Source organism: Felis catus, chromosome B1, assembly GCF_018350175.1.
Source record: "Felis catus isolate Fca126 chromosome B1, F.catus_Fca126_mat1.0, whole genome shotgun sequence".
Classification (NCBI taxonomy): domain Eukaryota; kingdom Metazoa; phylum Chordata; class Mammalia; order Carnivora; family Felidae; genus Felis; species Felis catus.
In genome coordinates, this window is record NC_058371.1 from 202,422,452 (window position 1) to 202,439,110 (window position 16,659).

At 61.7% G+C, this 16,659-nt stretch overlaps 1 long non-coding RNA gene across 1 annotated transcript; it reads right to left on the reverse strand.

Moving 5' to 3' along the window:
• Positions 1 to 290: 290 nt before the first annotated feature.
• Positions 291 to 2,071, reverse strand: LOC123385191. The gene is made up of 2 exons (XR_006597384.1): positions 1,088 to 2,071; positions 291 to 499 (listed from the first exon to the last, which is right to left on the reverse strand). It is a non-coding gene; the product is annotated as an uncharacterized LOC123385191 (long non-coding RNA).
• Positions 2,072 to 16,659: the final 14,588 nt, after the last annotated feature.

Here is a 16,659-nt window from a genome sequence, read left to right on the forward strand (position 1 = left end):
CACCCGGGAACCGCCCTCCAGACCAGCTGGTGGGTGCCCCCCAGCCCTGCCCCCCAGGGCAGGACCAGGGAAGGCCCCCCAGCACTGTGTGCGCCCCAGGGCAGGACTCAAGGCAGGCTCCCCACTGTGTCCTGTCCTCTCATCCTCTCCTGGGGCCGCACGGTGTTTCCTGGGACAACCTCCCAGGTAAGTACTTGTCTTGGCTTCGGGGGACCCAAACCACGACACCAAAGGTCTGTAAGACACCCCAAAGGGCTCCTTCATAACCTAAGCCCCGGGGGACGTTTTTGTTTGTGTTTCATGTGTTTGTACTTGGATACTTGACGGTACAGTTTGGGAGCTCACCCGATTTCTAGAAATGAAAAGAGGTATAGCGAGAAAAGAATTTGGGGACAGAGGTGATCACGGAGATGAGAAGATTCGATTGGACGGCACGGATTCCAGGACAGCTCCTCAGTGAGGTGGCCTCAAGCAGCGACGGGAGAGCCTTGACCTCAGCCTGCAAAAGTCAGGAGCAGAATGGGTTCTGGGCTTTGGGTCCCCCAGTTTCACTGGGAGCAGAGGAGAAGGGCCGGGGCAGGGCCCTGCTTCTAGAAGCTTCTAGAAGCCCCAGGACTCAACGCTGGAGAATGGGCGGCAGGTGTCATGAGCGCTGGGCGGACAGTTGGAACCCGGGGGCTGCAGACGTGCACGTGGGGCGAACAGACCCCAGGGCCTCCCCAGGCCTCGGTTTCCTTCCAGGGTCCTTACGAGGACCACAAGACAAAGCCACACCACGCCTGGCACCAGGTATGTGCTTCGTAAATGGCAGTGGTAGCCAGGAGCTGGGCGGAGAAGGGGACCGGGACCACGAGCCAAGTGAGAGGAAGACAGAAGTTCTTCAGCGAAGAACCCAGAAAGCCCGGGAGAGGATTGGAAGGTTCTAGAGTTCACGTGGGCCTCCCTCTCTGCAGAGAAGGACTGGAGCAGACCGGAAAAACGACTCTGCGGATCAGCCCTCCCACAGCCGCATGCCACCGACTCCCCGGGGTCATCCACTCGTTTACTGGGCCACCCCCACCCCCAAGCGCATTTAATAAACACCTACTATGCGCCGGGCACCGTGCCCGCCACGCCAGCCACGTTTTCTCAGCTGACACTTCCCTGAGAGCATCTGCCAGAAAGGATTAAGAAGTTGCCGTAGGAAGCCGCGGCTTTGTTTGGGAATTTTCCCCCAGCTGAGAAGGAGAGAATGACCAATTATTCGCTGTGTTGTCTTCAGATGAAAGGCCCTTTTTGTGGCCCTCCCCCGTCTCCTGTTTGGGCTGTCAACAGCAATTTGGCGAGGAATGTTGCTTGGCCTGACCTGTTTTTTCAAGACGGTAACCTATATTGGGGATCATCTCAGCCCGGGAGATAACCGGCCAGCATCCTCCCCTGCACGGCCCTGCCCGCTGAACTTCACCTCCAAAACCAGGCAAATTGATTGGAAGAAAACGCAGGGAAATCTCCCACTAATGATATTTTGAGTTCAGGAGTGGGGAGGGGGGATGGAATTAAAGTGGCTTTAATCTGACTGTCCCAACCTGGATTTCAGTGTTGAATGGTCAATTGTTACTAAATTCTAATTGGTTCTGGGTCACTCCCTTTGAAATAGTGGCTGCGTTCTGTTCATTTTTTCAATTAAATCTTAACAATTCACATCTGACAAAACTCAAAAATCTTGTCAAAAATTGTTCAGATTTGTGTAAGTAAGAATGTGCAAATAGCACGCTAGAGCGGGAGCTGGGGGGAGCGTCTATCCAGGGGAACAATTTAAGAGCTAATTATAGGAATGCTGATTTCATTGTTTCCAGACTCCCCTCCTTACACTGCACAGAGTGAGTCTTTCTCATCAACTTACAAAAACCGCTCTGGAGGAAACTGTAAAAGACCACAAATGCCTTTGCCGAAGCGACGATTGTTCCCTGGATTCGGAAATCCAAGCCCTCTGCACATTTCATCCCTCATTATGAGAAAGTTCGGTTTTATTCCCCGAGGTAACAAGGAGTTGGCCTGATCTAGAAAAAGCCAAGGGTTTTGCAGAAAGCAGATGCGGGGCGGGGGGGGGGGGGGGGGGGGGGGCGGTTCAAGCCGGCCTCGCCCACCGAAGAGCTGGGTGACATTGCCTGCAGGGGACCTCACCTCTCTGAGCCTCAGTTTCCCCATTGGCAAAGTGGGAACGGTGTTTTCTAGTCTGTATGAGTGATTTCCTGGTGAGGAGAGGATACTCTGGAACCGGAAGCTGTCACAACTCTCTTTCAAACTGCAGAATTCTGGGGCGCCCGGGTGGGGGGGGGGCTCCGCCAGCTAAGCATCCAACTCTTGGCTTCGGCTCAGGTCATGATCTCTCGGTTTGTGAGTTCAAGCCCCACATCGGGCTCTGTGCTGGCAGCCCAGAGCCTGCTTGGGATTCTCTGTCTCCCTCTGTCTCTGCCCCTCCCCCACTTGTGCATGCTCTCTCTCTCTCTCTCTCTCTCTCAAAAATAAATGAATAAACTTAAAAAAAATTTTTTTTAAGTTGCAGAATTCTTATGGCTCAGTCCGGCTTGTCGATGTTCCTATCAAGAAACAGCAGACCAGAGAGGGTCAATGATTTTCCCAAAGCCACACAGCCAGTACATTCTGAAGCCAGAAAGAGAGGCCAAAGCAACATTTCAGAATGTGTGCATGGCCGTCCAGAGCCCGTGGCTCTATTATTATTATTATGATGATGATGATGATGATGATATTGCTATTATTGTCTGGCAGAGCAAGGGCATCACCCGGGAACTTGCCAAAAACAATGGCAATTCACCGCCCCAGACCTGGCGAATCGGAATTTGCATGTTAACGAAGTCCCAGCTGGTCCTAGTGCTCGGAAGAGTCTAGAAGTGCCAGTAGGTGGCATTTCATCAGGCTCTGAAGGCCTGAGTATCTAGAAACCCCGTGTCCTCATAGCGGCCCCTCCCTTGTGCAGGAAGGCTGGGCAGCCCCGGGAGCACGGAGAAGGGACGAGGCAGGAGACAATCCTCCCTCTTCTTACTCACCCAGCGGCCCCTGCTCCCACCCTCCCCGCTGCCGCCCTGACCCCTCCTGACCCATGCCCCCCCCCGCCCAGTGTCATCGGGGCTCCGCGGGGCCCTTGGCCTCAGCATTTCCGGGTTTGCAGCCAATTTCCCCCATCCGTGTCCACATCCCGTGGCCTGCGAGGGCAGGGGTGAGTGAATCAACACCCCCCCCCCAGCCAATGACTGCAGAGCTGGGGTGCGGACACCGGCTCGCTCAGCAGATGACCCCGCGATGTGCGAGGGCAGGGTTGGCAGGATGGCTTGTCCAGGAAGTAACCGGCTTCCCTACCCACCCCGCCAGCGTGCCCTGCAGCCTTGTCACTCAGCTCCTGTCTCTGGCTCTGCTCACGGGGGAGCCCAGACGTGAGACCCCCTTACCCCTCCCAACTGAGGAAAGAGACAGGGGTGGTCAGGTGGGTCCAGGGGACGGCACTGGAGCCACGGGGGGGTCCAGACAGGCAGCCTTTTCGGCCTCACGCGGAGGCTCGGGTGGGGAGAGGGAGAGGGTGAAGGGCAGGGGCTAGAGGGCGGCGCGGGGTGACGACACAGGAGGCCGGGGCGGTGAGGCGGCCGGACGTGGCAGGAGGAAGGGCGTACCCTCTGGACCGGTTTCAGACCTGCTCCAAATTCAAGGCCGGGACTGTAGTCTCACCTCCTCCAGGGAGCCCTCCCTGACTGCTCCACCGGACACTCTCGCTCCCACCCTGTGGAGGAGCCCTGCCTGACCTCAGCCCAGCCCCGGAGGGCTCTCCGGTCTTTCTCCCGCTGAGGCGCCCTCTCCCAGGGGACTCTGGCTGTGTGTGCCAGGGCGCCCAGGGCAGCGCCTGGCCAGCGTGGTCAACGTGGGCACAGAGCCAGGACGCCGCCTGCTGGCCCGGCAGAGGCCCCAGCAGAGCTGCTCCCCGGGCAAGACAAGAGCCCGTGGCGGTTCACGTTCTGGACGTAGACGCGGACGCGTGGGAGCCGGGCCGAGACCCCCACCCTACGCGCTCACAAAAACGAACCCCAGGGGGGTCGCGAGCGGAACTAGAAAGGCCCCTGAAGGCGACGCGGGGGAGGGCGGCTTCGATGGAAGAAGAAACTGCCCACGCGGACCACGCTGACACGGCTCCTCTCTGTGGGACGCCTCGCGAAGAACGAACACAGAGCCTTCTTGAAGGTCAACGGTGAGAAAACCGTTGGCCCCGCTCGGGCCAAAGACCTGCCCAGACGGCACGGCAGAGGAGACGACAGGTGTTCAGACTTGCAGGCGTTCTCCGCACACCTGTTTGAACGGCCACGTCCGGGGCTCGGACCCCAGCACGTGTGGCGGGACACCGAGCGACAGGAGGTCCCACTCACGGCTGGTGGGAACGACGCAGGCTCACGGGTGCGGTGGCTTTGGGAGGTGGTCTGACAGCTTCTCGTGAAACTAAATATCCTCTCGTATTACAGGAGGCCCGGTACCCTCGGGGGGTTGGTGACCCGTGACACAGGCCACTGGACTCTCTGGGACGGGGACAGGGAAGGTGAGGGGATGAGGCCCCAGAGACAAGCAAGGGCAGAACTGAAAGGCTTCCTGGAAGAGGAGCCCCGTGGCTCTACCTCGAGGGTCAGTGGGGAAGTGCCCTTCCTTCTGGCCAGTCCCAGAGGTTGAGCGTACCCCCGCCCAAGTCGTGGCACCCCTCTCTTCTGCCCGGCCCTCCCCGTCCTCCGGGCCAGGCTTCGGACTCGCCCTCCCACCCGGCCTCCCCCCGGCCGTTCCAAACCCCTCGTCGCGACCCCCCGCCGCCCGGGACCGGGACCGTCGTACCCACAAATCCCTCCGTGGCTTCCCGAGAAAGTCCAATGCCTGGCCCAGCCTCCAGCCCTGGAGGCGCCCACTCTGCCTCCCCCCAGGGCCCGGCCAGCCGAGTGAGGGCTGAACAAAGGCGCGGAACAATTCGGGGTGGGAGGGGGCCGGAGCCACGGGTCACGTCCCAGCAACGGCTGAGCCGCTTGGAGCGGCAGGGGTGCTCAAGGAACTCTCAGGACACGAACCCCCTTTACCCGTGGCAGAGATGCGAGGTGAGGAGGGGTGAGGAGGGGTGAGGAGGGGACGGAGGAGCAGGGAGGGGGCAGCTCCACTCACGATCCCGCCGACCTAGTGCCTCCTGGGGAGAGGAGGCTTGCATACCCAGAGCTCAGCCAACTCGGGAGAAGAGAGGCCTTGGCAGGGGGAAAGACTCCCCGAGACCCGGCTGACGGACCCCGGGCCATTCGTTACCGTGACCTTCGCCTGCCCTGGGCCGTGGCCAGGGGGGCCCGGAGCCGGTTTGCTCAGTCCTGGAGGATGGGCAGGGGCCCGGGGGGAGGGGCGGCACACGGCCGCAGAGAGCTGGGCAGCCCTGGGGAGAAGAGGCATCCTTGGAGCACTTGGCCTTGACCCCGGGAGGTGAAGGCCACCCCTGTAGTGGCTGTAGCAGTCCGCTAATCCATTATTGAGCACCTCTGCTGGCCACCAGGCAATTAGCGCCGGGGCCTCTATCCTGACGGCTAATTGCTCTAATTGATAGGGTCGGCCACGGTCTTCCCCAGCCCGTCCCCTCGTCCAGGATGGCTTCCCGCCTGGGAGCCCCGCCTCCCACCTCCCTCCCTCTCCCGGCCTCTCTTCTCGGGGGGCCACAGTCTGGGGACCATTCAGCCAGCCCTCGACTTTGGCCAGGACTTGACTCCAGTCCCCCCCCCCCCGTCCCCGTCCCCCCGGCTCTGACACCTGGCCCTCCACTCATATCTCTGTGAGACAGGTGAGCGGACTGGGCTCGGAGCAAAGGTCGGAATTCAGCAAGGCGGAGACAAGGCTCTACAGGTGCCCTGGGTACACGAGGTGACCGCCTCTCAGCCTCGGGACACTTACAGGCCGTTGGGATTAGTGAATCAGGTGACAGACGTGATTCACAATCACGGGGCTCCGGGCCTCGCCGCAGAGGGGTTCGGGAGACCGCCCAGGGGCCATCACGGTGACGATAACGGGAATGGAGATGACGGTGGTGAAGGTGGCAGCGGTGATGGGACGGAGATGGCCACGGCGAGGACGATGAGGAGAGTGAGAGTGAGGGTGTTGAAGGTCTCTCTCCCCGCTGGGGAAGGTTCTGGCGCTGTGCGGCGGTTAGAGGCCCGGGCTCCGGACCCAGCTGCTTGTGCCGTGTACTAGCTGTGTGACTCTGAACCCCCTTCTTGGCCCCTCTGTGCCTCTGCTTCCCCAACGGTAGCCCAAGGGCAGCGGTAGTCCCGACTTCGTGGCTTGGCCTGAGGCTTCGGTGAATCGGGACGTCCACGGCCGCGGCACGGGGTGCTTGCCCTTACGCTTTAGTGTCAAGAAGAATCTCGCCGATAACTTCATCAACTTTAACTCTTTCTGCCTCGAGGGACTCCCTCACAAAAGCAGAAAGGCAGCACCAAGGGCGGGGGGAGACATTTCCAGAGCACATGTGCGCCGAGGTCCGGCTCCAGGATGCACGAGGAACCCTTCCGATTCGACAATAACAAAGACAACGCGATTCAAACGCAGTCCGAGGATCTGAAGAGACGTTCCTCCCACGGAGACACACAGACGGCTGACCAACACGCGGAAAGATGCTCAGCACCGTTAGTCGTTAGGGACGCGCAAGTCGACACCGCAAGGCGGGCGGCGAGAACCAAGAAGACGAGCGAGGGGCGCCCGGCTGGCTCAGCGGGTAGAGCCTGCGACTCTTGACCTCGAGGTTGTGAGCGCCGGCTCCACATGGGGCGTAGACATCACCCAAACAAAAGCAAACGAGCCAAACAACACCAAAACTAAACCGAGCGTTAAAGAAAGACAACTGGGGGCGCCTGGGGGGCTCCGTCGGGTTGAGCGTCCGACTTCGGCTCAGGCCACGATCCCACGGCCTCGCACGCTGCCTTTGGGAAAGTGGCGAGACCATCTTGGAAGACGGTCTGACAGTTCCTCGAAGATGAGGAATTGCGACACGACACAGCGGTCCAGCTCCTAGGTCCCCCCGCCCCCCAGGAGAACTGAACACGGTCGTCCACAAAGGAAGTTGGCAAGCGAGCGTTCACGGCAGCGATATTCACGATAGCCGAAAAGCGGCGACAGCTCTTAACGTCCGTCAACGGTGAACGGGCAGGCGACGTGGCACGGCCACGCCACAGAGTAGCGCTTGGCCACAAGAAGGAATGAATTGCTGGCACTCGCCTCGCCGGGGGTGGCCGAGCCTCGAAAGCCTGCGGGGAGGCGGAAACCAGACGCGAGGCCACGCACCTCTCGCGGCTCCAGGAGACGGACGGCCTGAATATGCGAGCGCGTAGAGGCCGACGCAGGTGAGTGGCTCCCAGGGTCGGGGAGGGGGCTGGGGGAGGGCTGCTCAGAGCGCAGGGGTCTCTATCGGGGGTGACAAGCACGCCCTATAGCCCGCCAGTGGTCCCGCAGTTGCCCAAAGCCCGAAAACACTAAAGGCCGCTGGATTTTACGCTTCCACACGGGGGAGAACGTTGTGACGTGTGAATCACACCTCAACAAAGCCGTTACCTTAAAAAAAGAACCCCCCAGTACCCATTCCCAAATGGGAAGTGGGGGGTCCGTGTGATTCTGTGGTGCCGAAGGAAGGGCCTCCGTAACCTCGAACCCTGGGCTGGCTGGCTCCCCACTGCTCCTGGGTCCTGGGCTGGGAATTCTCGGCGGTGTCTCCTTCCAGGGCTCTGATGCCAGGGACAGATGGGCGCCGCCGACGGGGAGGGCGGCGGAGAGGAACGTCCTTCTGTGGCCCCAACCCCCGAGCGCTTCCCACCCCTGGAATCCTGAGGACGGTCCCCTAGGCAACAGCAAATCCTGCTTAGCCCGGCTTAGCGAAACACAAGTGTTTGGAAAGATCTCGCCGTGAGGTTCGTCTTCTCCCCGGCCCCGCGTCACCCCTTCCATCTACCCACGGGGGCTCCTACGTGTCCAGAACAGAACAGCCTTCCTCTCCCTCTTGCCTCATCAAACCTACGTCCCTCCCCCTGTTCTCAGCTCCACCACCCCCATCCTGGTCAAGAGCTTCCCTCACTCTGCCTCCTCTGGTCAGAGCCCTCAGAGCCCCTTCTGCTTCCTGCGCCGACAGCCCTGAGGGTCATTCTATAGCGTGTTGACTTCGTCCAGTGTGAGCCCCTGGAGGACACACATAGCATCCGACCCTCTCCGCGTCTTCAGAGCCCAGCCCAAGGCCTGATGCTCAGTCAGCACTCGGCGAGGGGGTAGATGAATGGTCGGGCCTCCCTGTACTGTTGCACAGGTTGTGCATTGCTCAACAATGCCTGGCCCAGGGAGCGGGCCGAAGCTAAAATCCAGCTTCATCTCCGCTCACTGGTCACCAAGCCGAGTGGCCCTCTGTCCAGAGAGCAAGGCTTTTCGTGATTTTCACGACACAGGCTGGCTGCCGCCCAGCCGGAAAGGAGAGACGGAAGAGAAAAAAGAAAGGAGGGCGGGGAAGGTGAGCCGTCTCTACTGCTCAGAATGAGCGTTCACACACATTTTCACAGGTGCTCGCCGGGGCAAATCCCCCGCCGTCGGAACAGACGGACGTGTGTTCCTCAAAGCGGGCTGAGTGACGCCGCAGTGACACGGAATCTCCGGGGGGTTGGCACAGTTGAGGCGCATCTCTGCTCACGCTGAAGGTCTGCCGCGGGGACACGCTCGGCCCAGTCGCCCTGGGACCCAGGCTGGCGGAGGCTCCTAGGTCGTGGCTGCACCATCCGACGCATGCAGCTTCCTCGGCCGCCAGCGCGAGGGAACGGAGCCCGGGGCGCCATCCAGGGCTCTTTGCTGCTGCTCTGTCCACGTGGGACTGGCCCGGACCCGTCACCTGCCTGCGCTGACCGTGCGGCTGAGAGGCGCGGCCTTCTAGGTGCCTGTGGGGGAGAAACATCAGCAACAGGCCCTCACTGTGGCGACACGGGCTGTCAGCTGACCCTAGGCGCTCCTCTGACCTCAGAACCGAAGCCTGGCTCACAGAAGCGGGGCGCAGAGCACAGAGGCCTAGGAGCCCCCGGGAGGTGACCGACATGCAGGTTCCCACCCCAGGACTGATGCAGGAGGGCCAGGCTGGGAAGCCGGGGTCCGGGGACCGCCTCTGGGCAGCACTGGCCCACGCAGGGTGAGGCACGTACCCCCTCACGCTGCCCCGTCGGCGCGCCCCGCCCCACATCGGGCACCAGCCCACGCACAGAGCTCCCCTGAGCCCACTTCTCTCAGGCACCAGAAGCCCCTTCCCCACCCTTACCCCGTTTGGGAGGCTCACCCTTCAGACCCGGTTCGGACGTCACCTCCTGCCGACGGTGCTCCCTGACCCTCTGACGGGGATCACCTGGCCCTTCCCCTGTCTCTTCGGGTCGTATTCTCATCAGCGGTCACCGGCCGGTGCCTGCCGCGGGCCGGGTACAGCCAGGGGTCTGCGTGTGCAGAAGTGCCGTGGGGCCACAGGACGAGCGTTACCCGGGTCCTCCCTCAGGGCTCTCAACGTGCCAGCAAAGTGGGGATTCCCTGCCTTAGCTTGTCACAATTCACACGGCCACATCAAAGGCTCTGAGAAGTCCTGCAATGCAAGAAAAAGCTTCGGGGCGCCTGGCTGGCTCAGTTGGTAGAGCATGTGACGCTTGATCTTGGGGTTGTGATTTCGAGTCCCATTTTGGGGGTAAGGTTTACCTTAAAAAAACAAGCAAAAAAAAAGCTTTGAGTTTCATTTGACCCAAAGTCTGTGGGACCCAATGGCCCCCGAGCATCCGTGACTTGATGAACAACGGGCCTCTGGGAGCGTGGGTTTGGGGAACGCTGTCCAGGTGAAGCCTCGTCTGTATCCACCGCTTCTATGACAGGGTGCTGACAGCCGGCCGGGACCGCCGAGCCACGCTTGCCGGGAGGTGCTCACCCTGTAGGGCTCCGGTTCCGAGAGCCACGGCTCTGAGGGAGCATCAGCCACAGGCACCCAGCGCCCAGCAGCGAGGGAGGCTCCTGTGGCACGAGTGGAAACTGAGGCTTCCGAGGGGCTGGAGACACCCGAATTTGAGCTGGGGGCTGGAGGGCCCACTCTACCTCGGCCTGTTCCTTATTACACGCTGCATACAGGCAGCACCCCATAAATGCTTTCTGGACACAATGGTAAAGAGACGCGATTCAGAAGCAGGACGCGAGCGTGGAGGGAAGGGCCTTTCGGGGGGGGGGGGGACTCTAGAGAGGCCCAGGCGTCAGTGGGTGACTCCAGCGGGGCAGCCGGGAGCCCCAAGCCCCAGCCGCCTGGCACAGCTGAGGAAGGGAATGTCAAACCTAAACACTGATGCTCGGGGCGCCTGGGTGGCTCCGTTGGTTGAGCACCCGACTTCAGCTCAGGTCACGGGCTCACAGCTCGTGAGTTCGAGCCCCGCGTCGGGCTCCGCGCCTAACAAACGGCCCGGAGCCTGGAGCCTGCTTCCGATTCTGTGCCTCCCTCTCCCTCTGCCCCTCCTCGGCTTATGCTCTGCCTCTCTCTATCTCTCAGAAATAAATAAATGTTAAAAAAAAAATTACCAAAAAATGAATACACAGACACTGATACTCAGCTCAGACCCCAGACTCTAGTACGGACTAGGATAGCTCTTGGGTGTCTGGAACGACCCGGCTGCGAGAAGTTGCTCTCTCAAGGGCTCGATCCTCGATCCGTGGCGCACAAAGTATTTCCAGTGCAGACTAGGCATCCGATGGAGACACGAGTATACGACAGACAGCGGTCCCAAAATGTGAAATGTCCCCATATTGGTTAGCGATCGGAGCTGATCTTGAACGTGCTGGATTAAATGATCACTTAATTATTCGCACCCGTTTCCTTTAAATTGTTTTTTTTTTCCCAAAGGTAGGATTCTATTTTTTTTTTTTTTAGTTTAACTTTATTTATTTTGAGAGAGAGAGAGAGAGAGAGCACATGCTGGGGAGGGGAAGAGAGGGACGGAGGGAGAGAATCCCACGCACGCTCCACACCGCCTTCACGGAGCCCGGCGCGGGGCTCAAACTCACCAACCGTGTGACCACGACCTGAGCCGGGATCAAGCGGCAGATGCTTCACCGACTGCACCCCCCGGGCACCCCCCTTTTACCTTCTTACTGTGGCTACCGGGAAATGGAAATCGCCCACGTGGCTCTCGTATTTTCCATCGGACGCCATTGCCTTAAAGCCTAGGAGGGCAAGTGAGTCTCCTGGGGTCACACAGCATGCTGCAGGCGTAGCGGGGCCCAGAATCGGCGCTGGGTCCAGACATGCTTGCAGGGGCCAGCCGCTCTGTGACCAACTAGACCGGGCCCCCCTTCTTTGAAGAGAGGCTCTTTACCGAGGTGCTCAGGTTAAATGAGGTTCTTGGGGGGCGGGCCTTGACCCAATAAGTGTGTCTGTATAAGAAGGGGACATTTGGGGACAGAGACAGATGTGCACGGGGGGGGGGAAGGCCACGTGACCCGGGCCGTGGAATCGGCCAATACCAGAAGCTGCCAGAGGCCGGGAGGGACCCCCCCCCCCCACCTCCTCTGGAGCCTCTCGAGGACCTTGATTTCGGGCGCCCGGCCTCCAGACCGCAAGAGTCTACTTCAGCTCTCGTCAGCCCCGGTGCCCTGGTACGGCCACCCTGGGACACAGGACAGCTGTGAGCCCTGGTCCTCCTGGAGCCCCCCGATTCCATTCTCACCAGGCCCTGATGGTTTTGACCGGCTCCCCAGCCCCCCTCCCCGCTTCCTTCCCTCCGCCCCCTCCACCAGCCCTTGACGGCTGGGGCGGGAGGAAAGGGGGGAGGACGAACAGTGCCTTTCCTGGAGGCTGTGTCGCGTGCGGACCCAGCCAGAGTCATGCTGCGTGGTCTGCAACCTGTCACCTAACTCCACCTGCGGCTCATGTGATGCTTGGGGGGAGCCTCAGCCCCCGCTTTCTGCCCCCCTGGGCCCAATGAGGAGACGCACACACGGTAAAAGGTGTGACCCGGCTCCTGGGGCCCTAGTCCCTCCGGGCCCCCTGGGCCCAGGGCTCCAGGCCTCCCCCACCCCACCCGCGTCCCAAAGCCAACCCCTGAAAGATCCACCCCTAGAGGGCCTGGCTCCAGACAGGTGGGCAGTGAGCGTTTGTTGAATGACTGAGTGAGCGAACGCGTGCAGACAGGGTCCTGGCTGGGTGGGGGCTGACAGAGTAGCTTTGAGGAGGGGCTACGGCTTCTGAGCGCACCTGTTGCTGTTGTCAGGAAGCGAGTGGGGCTTCGGAGGGAGCCCCCCAAGTCAGCTAAACACTCAACCCCAAGAACTGGGCCCCCGGGACTGCGCGTCTGAGCCCATAGCTGCCGTCCACCCGCAGGAGCCCCCGCACGACAGGGGAGTCCCGGATACCTCCTCCAGGGTGCTGGGCTCTGCCCTTCGTCACCTTCCCAGCTCTGGGAGCGTTCCAACTTCCCGGCTTTCTCCATCCGGCTCCTCCAAGTCCGGAGCACTTAGCACCCAGCACCGCCCCCTCCCCTGACCGTGGCCCTCGGAATGGAGCCCGGACTCCCGGCCAGGGGTCCGAGCCGTGCTTCCCCCCTCCGGCCTGGCCACTGCTCTCCGGCGGGTTCCCTGGATCTGAGAACCTCGGCCTGGCGACGCCCGTCATTCACCTCCACCACACCTCTTGTCGCTGTCACCTCTGCGCAAACCGTGCCCTCTGTCTGGAACACTCTCCGGCCACTGCCCCCAGTCTGGGTAGTTCCCACTCGGCCTCGGGGTGGGTGCCTCCTCACGCCCAGCGTCTAAGCCCCTCGCCACACTCACCAGCCACGTTACGGGATCTGTGCCCCTCCCTTTGTGCGAGTCTCTCCGGCTGGACCGTGGAGCCACGTTCTGCTGGAGCCCCGGTGCCTGGCAAGGCGCCTGTACACGGCGGATGCCCCGGGAAGCTGCGCCGTGCCCAGCGAGGGGGGCTGCAGCCTCTGGGCTCCCCCGCCCCTCAGCGAGCACGGGACCCCTCAGACCGAGCTCCGGATCCTGCGTGCGAAGGGGCGCCGTGTGGACGGCTGGAAGTCTGAATCGTTTCCCTTCGCAGACGCAGAAGCCGAGGGTGCGAGGGGACAGCCGGGGCACCCAGACCCACGTGTGCGCCACTCTCACGACGTGCCAGGGCAGGCGGGGTCGGAAGAGTGCCCGGGTCTGGGTCCAGATGGCAAAACAAAAGGCCTGTGAACAGCAAGGCTTCCTTTCCCGGGGCCTGAACCCAGAGACGGCCCAGAGTCCCCTCCAGCCCAGGAAGTCGGGTGCCCGGGGGATGGGGGTGCCTTCCAGCACGGCTGTGCCCGGCTGGCTCCAATTCCCAGGACTCCCCATCGAGGTCGGCGGGAACAACAGAGGCACGGAGCGCCCGCATCGCCATCCGGGCACGGGGGCCCCAGCAGCGTGCAGGGGCGGCCCGTGGGAACGGCCCCTCCAGGGCTCCCCGGGGGCGGGGGTGAGGGCCCTCCCTGCGGGACAGTCGGGGAGGGGGCACCCCTGCCCAGGGGCTCCATCGCTCTCAACCTTCGGGGGCATCCTGTAAGCGCTTGACGCAGTCCAGGATCCTGCCCAGCACACCGGCAGGCACACACAGGTTTGGTCCAGTCCGGGGGGTCCACAGACCTCCCGAAGCCCACACGTGGATCACCGAAGGCTCCGGGGGCCTCGGGGTGAAGTCCCTAGAAGGGCAAGAGAAGCCCCTGGGTCCCACTATCACCAGCTGCCGGCGGCTGAGTGCCCTTGGGTCCGTCTCCGGGCCTCTCCATTTCTCCACCGAAAGACAAGGAGGCTGAACCCCGCTCCCCACGTCTGAGGAGGGCTCCCTGCGCCTCGGCGAGCTGGCCGCCACCTGTGTCCCGGGCTGACAATCCCCCGGGACAGCAGAGACGGCCGGGCACCGCGGGGCCCACACGCCTTCCGCCGCTGACCCCCCGAGGCCAGGCCAGTGGGTTTGGTCACAGGTTGGGCAGGCGCTCGAACCCGTGCCTGGTCTCAAGGCGACACAAACAGGAAGCGGGTCCCGCCAAAGTCCTCGGAGACTTCAAATAAAGCCGGGATCTTCAAATAAAGCTGGTTCTCAGGCAGGGTGCCCTCCCCGGGCATGAGAGGTACCCGTTGTGGGAGCTCTCCCCGGGGCCCCGTCCCTCCTGACTCCGAGGGGCTGTGGTCAAGGAGAACAGAGACAGCATTGACCCTGCATTCCTGGGGCAATCACTCACTCACGTTATTTTGGGTAACAGGCCTTGGGTGAAGCCAGTTGAGTGGCAACTTGTAATCAAAGTCACAGATGGGCTCAGCCAGCGGGGCAGACATCCAAGGAGCGGGGCTTCAGGGGAGGAGTTTAGCGGCCGGAACGGCCGGAGGCCCCGGCCCCGCGTCTGTCTGGGCGCCGGCGACCTTGCACTCTCTGGAGCAGCAGAGACAAAGCTGGCTGTGCACCTGCTGTCCTTCCCCCGCGCGCCTACTAGGCCCCACGTGATAGGGCGGCGTGTGCACGGGGCTACCTCCTGTGACCCTCTCTGGGTAGCAAGAGCTAAGGCAGGATGTTGCAGCTCAGAGAGGTCCGGAGCCTTGCCCAAAGCCACACAGCTGGAGAGCCGACGCGCCGGGACTCCCTGGCCCGGCTGGCCACGCCCAGTCCCCCTGCCCTGTTCCACCCCGCCTGGCAGGCAGCTGCACTCCCCTTGGCAGTCTAGGGCCTTCGGGAGGGTGGGGGGCACCGCCCACCTCCCACACCCCCCAGCTGGGCTCCGTGGAGCTGCCAACCAGCCACCCAGGAGGTTGGTTCCATCTGAAGATCTTTTTTAAAGTTTATTTATTTATTGGCGGGGGGGGCGGGTGCGGAGAAAAAGAGGGAGAGAGGGAATCCCACGATCCGTGAGATCATGACCCGAGCCGAAACGGAGTCGGACGCTCACCGACTGAGCCACCCAGGCGCCCCCTCAACTGAAGATCTTCTAAAAGTCGGGGCCTCCTGCTTGCCCCCTACTACCCACCCCGCTCTGCACCAGGAACAAAACTGTCTCTGGAAGTCAGGGGTGGCCGGAGAGATGGAGGCAGAAATCAGTGAAAGGGGCCTCTGGAACATCCCTAAAAGCTGGGAGGAGGCTCCTCTGCCTCCTGCCCGTCCCCTTCCTGAAAGGAACAGAGACATGAAGGCTGGAGCTTCAGCAGCCATCTTGCGACCTGGAGGACAGAACCCGTGTATTGGGACGGTGGAAAGGAAAAGCAGAAGGAGTCCCTGGGTCTCTGGTGTCTTTGTGGAGCCCCGCCCCAGCCCCGGGCTGCCCGTCTCCAGAGTCATTTTACGTTGCTGTGGTCAGTGTTCCGTCATCAGCAGCCACATGCAGATGCCGACCGGCCCAGTCTAGAAAGTCCTCCCGTGTTAGTTAGGATACTGACCCAGTTTCCTGAACAGAAACCAAGTCGCGGGGGCTTACGCCAGGCAGGTTTCCGTCTCTGTTACGAGAACGCAAGCTGGTGAGTGGTCCAGGGGTGGGGCGACTCTGACCAGACCCCGCTTCTGTCTGGGGTTCTGCTTTCAGTGACAGGTCCTCACCTGACTGTCACAGCCCCGTCCCGGCAGCCAGGGAGGGGGGAGAAGAGCACCGAGGGCCGCCAGCTTCCTGCCGAAAGAAAGATCTGGAGCCGCACACGGCAAGTCTCCTCAGGTCACCGGTCAGAGCCTCGTCACGACCGGGCTGAGAGCTGCAAGGAACACTGGGAAGTGTGGTCTCTGGGCGAGTGGCCGGCCCACGCTCAGAGGCCAGAGGGGAGAAGAGAGAGGCCTCCCCTCCCCTGGGACCAGGTAAAAACTGAAGAGTCTGTTCAGCTCCTTAAGTTTTTTTCGTGTTGCATTTACGTCTTTAACCACCGGAAGTGGACACCGATGTCTGCTGTGGGCCAGTCTCCCGGCCCCCACGGCCCCCTCCGCTGCCCCCACCTGGACAACGCGGGAGGAACACCCGCCACCTCTCCCTGCGCCGACCCAGCCTCGGTGGGCCCGGGAACACGGAGGTGAGGGACGCACATCGGGCGTGAAAAGTGCCAGAGCCCAGCCCCGCGGCGTGGCAGCTGGGGGCAGGCCATGTCCTGCTCCCCGCGGGCCAGTGCCCAAACGGGGGCCGACCCCGGGGAACCCTGAGTGGGCAAAGAGCCCGAGGCTCCTGGAGACGGCTCAAGTTCAGGTCCTGCTCCTACAACGCCCGTGGAAATCCCAGTGCAGGATGTCCCTTTGTCCTCTGATGTGCCGGGAGGATGTTTAAATCCACACAGAGGCCAGAGTGCCTGAGTTGGCTAATGTTACATGCCAGCTTGGCAGGCGTTTGCTTGGACTGAGGCCTAAGTATCTCGTGAAGGGGTTTTTCAAATGGCATTAATGGGGGCGCCTGGGTGGCGCAGTCGGTTAAGCGTCCGACTTCAGCCAGGTCACGATCTCGCGGTCGGTGAGTTCGAGCCCCGCGTCAGGCTCTGGGCTGATGGCTCAGAGCCTGGAGCCTGTTTCCGATTCTGTGTCTCCCTCTCTCTCTGCCCCTCGCCCGTTCATGCTCTGTCTCTCTCTGTCCCAAAAATAAATAAACGTTGAAAAAAAAA